The 8,681-nt window shown below is 35.8% G+C and overlaps 1 protein-coding gene across 8 annotated transcripts in view; it reads left to right on the top strand.

Annotated features, from left to right (window-relative positions):
- Positions 1-1,268: 1,268 nt before the first annotated feature.
- The window catches only part of LOC111871718 (YLP motif-containing protein 1), a 120,207-nt gene continuing 112,794 nt past the window's right edge, over positions 1,269-8,681 (top strand). For 5 of the 8 annotated variants that reach the window (XM_023865003.2, XM_023865002.2, XM_023865005.2 and 2 more), the window contains exons 1-2: positions 1,273-1,534; positions 7,424-7,489. The gene's annotated coding sequence lies outside the window, so the exon portion shown is untranslated. Of the gene's footprint in view, positions 1,535-7,423; positions 7,490-8,681 lie in introns of all 8 variants that reach the window. The other 3 variants (XM_023865010.2, XM_023865009.2, XM_023865006.2) reach the window with 2 other exon arrangements.

Raw genomic sequence — 8,681 nt, 5'->3', positions numbered from 1 at the left:
CACCTATTCAGTTGGGTCTGTTAGAAAGAGCTAGCCTCAATCACTGGACTGGGTCCAGTTTCCAAAACATCGTGTTTTTATTTGTTATCTTAAAAAACCAGGACGATGGATAAAGTCCAAAAACCCAATATATCAGTATGTTATTCTTGTCCAGTACTGAAGTGAAAGATGAATATCAGATTTCTGGTATTCTGTAAGATATTAATTTTGCCATTTAATCCTGTCCAGTACTGTAATTGAAGGAATATCAGATTTCCGATATTCTGTAAGATATTAATTTTGCCACATAATCCTGTCCAGCATTGTAGTGGAAGATGAATCTCAGATTTCCAGTATTCTGTAAGGTATGTTGCTCTTTCTCATATAGATTTCAGTATTCATTGTAATTCTGTAAGATATATTGTAATTTTGCCATATAATCCTGTCCAGTACAGGACGTCATTCTAATGAAATTAATAATAAATGGAAACATCAGTACTGCTGCTTGCCATATATGATTTGTAATGCTTTAATGTAACCAAAAAAACTATGTTCTGTGTGGCTTTCAAGTGTAAGTTGTTACCAAAGGTGTGAGGTTAAATAGAAGTATGTCTGATGGAAACAGAATTTTCCTTAAAGTTCCCCACCTTCACCTTTCCTAAACACAAGTATTCAATGTTTTGTATGCTGCAGTTCACAATGTCCAATGCATTTGGGTAAGGAGATGTTATGACTTTACAGGCACTGGTGAGAAACTTTCTGATTTTGCAACCCTGACCCCTTGTGCTGCAGGCGTTCTTACTCCTTGTGTTTCTTTTTTTTTTTTAACTGGGTCCAATATCGCTTCACTGATATCCTTTGGAATGGATATGAGTGAAGTGATATTGAACCCCATTCAGAAAAAGTAAAAAAGAACAACGGAGTAAGAATCTCTGCAGCACAAGAGGTATGTTTGCAAAATTATTTATTGCTATTCATGTGAACTAGTGGTTTTTGGGGGGGGGGGAAGGGGAGAACTTATAGGATGGTATAGTAGCATACTATTTTATTGGTCATGTTGTTTGTGGCCATTTCTCATTTAGTTAGGGGGCGTCTGCGTAGAGATGGCAGGAGTAATGTCAGAGGACGTCACCGCGACCATGTTGCCCAAAATTAATGAACAGTTTCCGTGGGTTGGCCGCTCCTGCTGATGCTTGAGTCATGTTTATTGCCTGGGTTCGTCACGCTCGTGCGTTGTTATCGCATTGCAGTACGACGAGAAATTAGGGACATGCCTGTCTTTGTTTTGCCGCGTTATTTGATGTAAAAGCCAGATGGGAGACCTCCATGGTCGATCGTAGTTCGTAGGTATCACAGATCCGTGGTACCGCCTTTATGATCTCTGGCCGGTTCATGTGAGGGATAAAAGTAATTCTGCTTTATTGGTAGTCACGAACGGTGGCGAAAATGGTGATACTTTTTGCGATAGCGTGCGTTGTGTTTGTAAAGTAAATTGTAGATTACTGTGGCAACCTGTTCAACCTTATTGACATTTGATATTTATAATGCAAGAGAAGTAAGTCTGAATCGTGTTGTATGAATAAAAGTGTACGTTGTGGTGTATTAGCATGCATTTTTCAGTTTAGTTGAAAGCCGACGCTTGCTTTGATCCATCAAGGTCTTTAATTGCATCGGCGCCTGGATTTTTTTGTTGTTGCAGAGTAGGCCCCGTAGAATTTATCATTAACAAAGGCGCAAGCCTTTCAGAAGTTTTAAACGACATTGATTTTCTGGGATACACAGAAATAGAGATGCTTTTACGACCGTGAATTAAAACTGAGGTGGTTTAGTGTAATTGGCATAATATTTGATTTCTTCCCCATCCGTTTTGTCATACTTTTGAAACGTTTTGTTTATTCAAGAAAACATAGGCAAACAATTCTAACGTATTAAAATCACGTAGTCTGTCATTGGTGTTGTTTTGTTCTTAAAATCTTGTTATGATGTGGCTGATGTTAAGATCAGAATTGTTTTGTGGTAATCTGAATATTGGGTGATTCTGAACATTCACAAAAGCAGCATTAACCATTCTGTATTTACACATTTCACTTCAGTGTATAATATATAAAATTTGCACTGTTTAGTCTTGGTGTCTTCCCCTCAAGTTTAAAATATTCTCAAATAAATCCTATTTTTAAAGAAGGTGATAGAACTGATATAGCAAATTATAGGCCGATATCTTTACTGACATCTTTCTCTAAGATTTTTGAAAGAATCATTTCAACATCATCTAGACACTAATAATATATTGGCACATGAACTACATGGTTTTTGAACTAAATTGTCCGCTGAATCAGCCATTTATGACTTAATAAATACTAGTCTAACAGCAACAAATAATAAACTTGTTGTGGGAGGCCTGTTCTGCGACCTGACCAAAGCATTTGATTGTGTAAATCACACAATACTTCTTGCTAAGCTAGAGTTTATGGTTTTAATGGTATAGCAGGAAAGTTATTTAAAACTTATTTGAGGGATAGACAGCAAAGAACAGTACTAAGTAGCAATATTACAAATCATATTTTGAAGTGGCAAAGTGTATAATAGGGTGTCCCTCAGGGCTCCGTTCTGGGGCCATTGCTCTTTTTGATATATAAAAATGATTTGCCAAATATAATAAATAAAGAATCAAAATCAATTTTATTTGCTGATGACACCAGCATACTGTGCTGCAAGTCAAATCTTAAAGAACTTGAAATCGCCCTAAAAGAAACTCTTGAATCAATCAATAAATAGTTCTCTATAAACTCGCTAATTTTGAATCTAAATAAAACGAGTTGTGTCCAGTTTTTAACAAATCCAAATGCACTAATAAGCTTAAANGTTCATTCTATAATGTCATATGGCATAATATTCTGGGGAAATTCAACATATAGTACCCAAATATTTAAAATTCAAAAAAGAATAATTAGGGTAATAATGAAAGCAGGAAATAGTGACACTTGTCGGCCTCTATTTAAAAAATTAAACATTCTTCCATTTTATTCACAGTATATATTTTCAATATCGGCCTTCATAGTTAAAAACATGGGCAAGTATGTAGCAAATTCAGATATTCATAACATTTATATGAGATAAAGATTCGAACTACATTATCCAACTTATAAATTATAAAAAATTTATCACAAGATGTAAATAAATTCAAATATTCCCTTAAAAATTGTTTGCAGGTGGGCTCTTTTTATTCTTTAGATGAGTATTATGAATGGAAAACAAGGGATGATTGTCTTAATTACAGCTAAATAAAACAACAGTAGTCATTTTTAAAACTTATATTGTAGGATACCTATAATTCTTTAGATATGCTTTTTCTCTATTATAGACAATGTTAATATGTATTTTATTATGATAATAAGTTGCAATGCAAGTGTTATATGCATGTTGTATTTAATTATAACATTGTATCAATAGTTATTGCAACAGTGGTTATAAATATGTTGTAATATCTTTATGATTATGTCCTCTCGATTAATCTTATAGTAACTTGGGCTTTGACGTGTTCTATATCTGGAGGCGCCATCGCCAAATCTAGGTCTGATGAACAAAAATAAATTGAATTGAATTGCAGTCTTTTGTGTATGCTGGTGGAAAATGTATGTGTAATGAGTAGGAGTTTGGTAATCTAAAAAGGGGAGTAATTGTTGATGGTGGTATTGTTATTAAGAAGTTTTTAAAGTTTCATCAAATTAATTATCTTTAATTATTAATTTATTAGAATCTTATGGAAGAAACATAATTATGTTATACATCAGTGAGGAGAATTATGCACAGGGGAATATAAATTAGTTTTAATTTGTAGATATAGGCTTTTTCATCTTCCCACGATCTGGGATTTGTAACAGGCCTGTTGCTCTCCATTTCTAAGTGGCATGGTGATGAATTGCAAATCTCGCTTTCTTCCTCACCATAGGAAGCACCATTGGTAGCAACAGCTAACCATAGTTTGTCTAAATGGGCACTGAAATAGCTTTTACTTACATGGAGATTAAAATTAAAATATTCTGAATATTGACATCATATGGAGCATGGTATGTGGAAGTTCTAGGAATGGAGGACGTCCTTCATATCAGTAACTTATTTTCCTTGAAGATGGAGATAACAGGTTCCTCCATGGTATTGTTACGCCTCTATAAAACTGCATGGTGTCACATCTAAGGACACTCTTGGCTAGAGGCACAGCTTCAAGTAGTAGAACAAGTCTCAGAAAACCACAGTATTGTTGAACAGTCAGCCTGTTAGGTAGCAGATAGGCACCAATAACAGTGTTCCCAACAATTCCAGGTTAAACACTGATGCAGCGGAAGTGGTCTTGGTACCCATGTTTATGAATAGCTTGAAGATCACCCTGTGTCCATAGGTCGTTGTTGACAGTGAACACACAGTCACATGTAAAACATGCTAATCAGTCCACAATGTAATGCAAATAGAGCTCACCTGCAGTGTGTTGATGATGTAGCTGTTTGCAAAATTGCATTATCTGGAAACAGATGGGCACACCACATGTAGTGCTATGGATGTAACTGAACATCACGGATATTAGTAGTAATTTGATTTTTACAGTAGTTTAACTGTTAAAATGATAGGGTACTGGTCGGGTGTTCAGAAAGCTTCCAGTGATACCACTCAGAAGAGCCTGAGAGCAATGTTACTATCCCAAAAATACACAGGAGGTACACAGCTTTAACCTCAAATAAATATCTTAAAAAGTGAGGTAACATATACAGGGTTTGTTCCATCTGTAACAGCAAATCATAAATGTGTTACTTCAGCTTTTGGGGTTGCTACTTTGTGTAGTGAAATTAGTCCAGTATTTTGGTGGACATTGTAGGCACTGACTTTATGGTGAATGAGAAGGATTTGGCTTGATCTGTCCTGCAGTGGAAATAGCAGTGGGGGATGTGGAGCATGGTTCTGACCAATGGGAATGGACCAAAGTTCAGCAGTGGGAGTAGGAGTGAGAGTGAAGAGTGTTATGCTATCCAATGGAAGGGGATCACTGAGTTTCAGTCCACACATCCCCAGTATTGAAGTTATTTCTGAAGTTTTTTAACATTGCTGTCTGTACCAAGACTTCAGTGCATTGATAGTAGGATGATTAATGCTGTTTCTCATTATTTTGTATATTTCCCAAGTATGTCATGTTGCGAGCCAACTTTAGTGGAAAGAGGGTGTCGCATGGTCAGTGCAACGAATCCCCATGGCTGTTAATTTCGGTTTTCTAAACCTCAGCTGCTATTTTCTTGAAATAGCTCTTAAATTATCCTCATGAGGTTGGTGGACCCTGTTCCAGACCCACTACTTCTTAGAAAATCTGGCAGTGCCAGGAATCGTCCCCAGACCTCTGGATCTGTAGCCAGGAAGTCTGACCACTAGACCACAGAGGCTGGCTCTAACTTTGCCGACAAGAGGTGGTTGCTTGGTTGGTATAGTTAGCTTGCAGACTAAAGGCACAGAGTTTTTTTTGTCACATAGCAAGTGATGCTGTCTTCCACTTAAAAGAGATGTCTCTTTTATATTTCTTAAAACTGAACCTCATGGCCTTCACTCTTTTCTGAAAAAAAAAAAAAACATACTTGTCATCCCTGAAACTAATTTTCATCTTGTAGGTGGAGGTCAGGTCTGAGGAAAGTGGGAATTTATGTATTTAGCCCATAGTATTCTAAAACTTTAATATGCATAATGCAGTTTTCAGAACCGGTGAATAAATTTTATTTCTCACTATCAAAAAAGTATGGCGTTGAAACATGCTCCATGCTTTAACAGCATTTTCAAAGTCTATTTATTTCACCATTCTATTCATTTTTTTCCAGTTGATTTTACTTCCCTTGCAATTTCTCTTTCCACAAGAATATTAATCCCTGTGTTATTTTTGTCATTGCAGAACTGAAGTACATTATAAGTAATCATTTTCACTCCTGACTGAGCTAACCTTCACAATGTTTTCATTTTCTGTGAGGTTTCCATTACATGAAGCGTTTGCTTCTAGGTATTTCTTTTCACACTTCATCAGGATATTTAATTTGTTTGTATATTTAAAAATTGCATCCCGATCTGTTGGTTTCATAAAATTATGTGGTCTTCGACAGGGTATTTGATCACATCACTGAACTTCTTCAGGGAATGTGTCCATTCATGGAGGAAAATTAAAAGGTTTGCCTGTTCACAGGGCTTGGTTCAGTCATTGTTTGGTAGCTGACACAAACATAAACTAGTGTATGGGAGTAACTGATTATGTCACTTGAGATATAACAACATGTTTTTTCTTCTCATTCTCATTTTATTTTCTCATATACGTAGGTAAGTCAATAAGTAAGTTACAAATGGATAAAGAACTTGAACAAATAAGAGTACTGATTTAAAAAATACCTTTATTTCTCAACATAATCTCCCTGTACATTGAGGCACTTGTCGCATCGTTTCACAAGCCCCAGGAAACCAGCAGCATAAAATTCTTTGGGCTGCTTTCGGAACCAGGAGGTGACTTCCATTTCTACAGCTTCATCGTCAGGAAAATATTCAGCTGAAAGATGATGTTCAAGATGGCCAAACAAATGGAAGCCACTTGGAGCAAGGTTGGAGCTATACGGAGGATGCTTGAGGACTTCCCACTTAAAATTTCATAGTGTCATTTGTCTTGTTGGCAGTATGGTGACGAAATTTCAAGTGGGAAGTCCTCGAACATCCTCTGTATAGCCCTGACCTTCCTCCATTCGACTTCCATTTGTTCTGCCCTCTTAAACAGCATCTTTCGGCTGAATATTTTCCCGATGATGAAGCTGTAGAAAGGGAAATCACCGCCTGGTTCTGACAGCAGCCCAAAGAATTTTATGCTGCTGGTTTTCAGGGACTTGTGAAATGATGAGACAAGTGCCTCAGTGTACTGGGAGATTATGTTGAGAAATAGAAAGCATTTTTCAAATCAGTACTCTTATTTGTTTAAGTTCTATAACCACTTGTAACCTACTTATTGACTTACCCTCATATATTCATTATGTTATGATGGACCTTGTCACATGCTATCCCATCAGAAAAGTTCAAATGTTCTTGTATATGTCATCAGATTTCCATAAATACAGTTGAGATCTGCAAGCTTCTTATGTAAAATGCATGTACTAATAGACTAGCATTATTCTCCATACACACATTTAATACTTACGATTGGTCTCTGTTAACTCGCCCATAGTCAGTAAAAGTATTTTTGGAGCCCTGTATATCAATATATGAATCTAGTAGAGTTCACTAATGTTGCCTGTCTTATCATTTCAGGCTCACTTAGCATGTGTATTTGTTAGGGTTACCTCCTTCATTTAGAAGTTAGCAGCAATGAGTATTATTTTTATGTGTGATATGTGTCATATTTTAAGACATTACAGAGGTTAAGATATAAATTTTCTGTTTTATTCAGATCAGAAGTCCAATATTTGACATGAATGAGGCCACGAAGAGGTATTTTTGCCAGACTTCTGTCTAGGTAAGTGTACATCTTTGATACAGTCAGTACCTTGTGGACAAGCAATAACATATGTAATTTTCCTAGGAGGAGTCAGCCGGGCAGAGGTGAGTAAATTGGAGCATTCTTTTATGATGTTAATGAAATGCAAACTCACACATGACAATGATAAATAAAATATGCTAAGCTAGTTATGTTTTTATGGCCACAGTGTTTAGCACACTGTGAACGTGTTCATAAAACATGAAGTCTGAAGGTAGTTATTTTAATGTCTTCTCTGTCTTGCAGAGAGAATGGAAATTATTTATTATTTTCTATGTAAGTAAGTATGCTCTATTGAGCTTCTGAACGTGAATTCATTGACAATTTTGAAACGTCTAATAATAATATTTTCTTGAGGTACATATGTTGTATTTCTCTCATAAACATTTTTTTTTTGTCTTGCAGTTTGACGAAACAGGATTTGTTAATGTGTGATAATCTCTGTTACGATTTCATTGTTTCCGTTTATTGAAACATGTCATTTGTCCCATACAGTTTGATGTTCTACATCATTGAAAACTGCACGATACTTAAAAAATTATTAGAATAATTAAATTTTGATAAAGTTCTTGAGTTATGGTCTGTGGGTTATGACACCAGTGTTTGGGAGGAACTTCTGGATAGAAGATGAAAGCAGACGTTCCATTTAGACATTGGTACCGTACTGTCAGGCCATGTGTCAAAAACCAGAAGATCGCAGTATGTATCTACCACCGTAAACCCTTCGGTCAGATCTTATATTTCTGTATTGATACATTAATTATATCAAATATATGACTGCTCGCATTTACATGATTTCAGTTAATGTGATTCTGAAGTAGATTTATTGTTCAATACTGTGCAATCATCGGTTTGTGAACTTCATTAGTGGAAAAGGAAAACAGTTGCCATTTCAAAACTGATTGAAATTTTATTTGGATGATGGACAAGTCTAACTCTGCGTTTTCTGTATTATAACAGTAACAGTTTGTTGTTAAAAATATACTATTCACATTCACATTTATATGAGTGTGTACTTACAGTATTGTGTTTTATAGACAGACTGTTTCATTCCAGTCAACTAACCAACTTTTGACAAAGGAAATGTAAACAATTATTAAGGTCACGAAGTGTAATCATCGCAGCCTATTCAACTCTTAGTAATCACTTTTGATGTATCTGCTCCAACAGT

The sequence above is a fragment of the Cryptotermes secundus genome, unplaced genomic scaffold (assembly GCF_002891405.2).
Source record: "Cryptotermes secundus unplaced genomic scaffold, Csec_1.0 scaffold514, whole genome shotgun sequence".
NCBI classification, from domain to species: Eukaryota; Metazoa; Arthropoda; class Insecta; order Blattodea; family Kalotermitidae; genus Cryptotermes; species Cryptotermes secundus.
The sequence above is the reverse complement of the archived record's forward strand: the minus strand, read 5'-3'. Positions and strand labels throughout refer to the sequence as shown.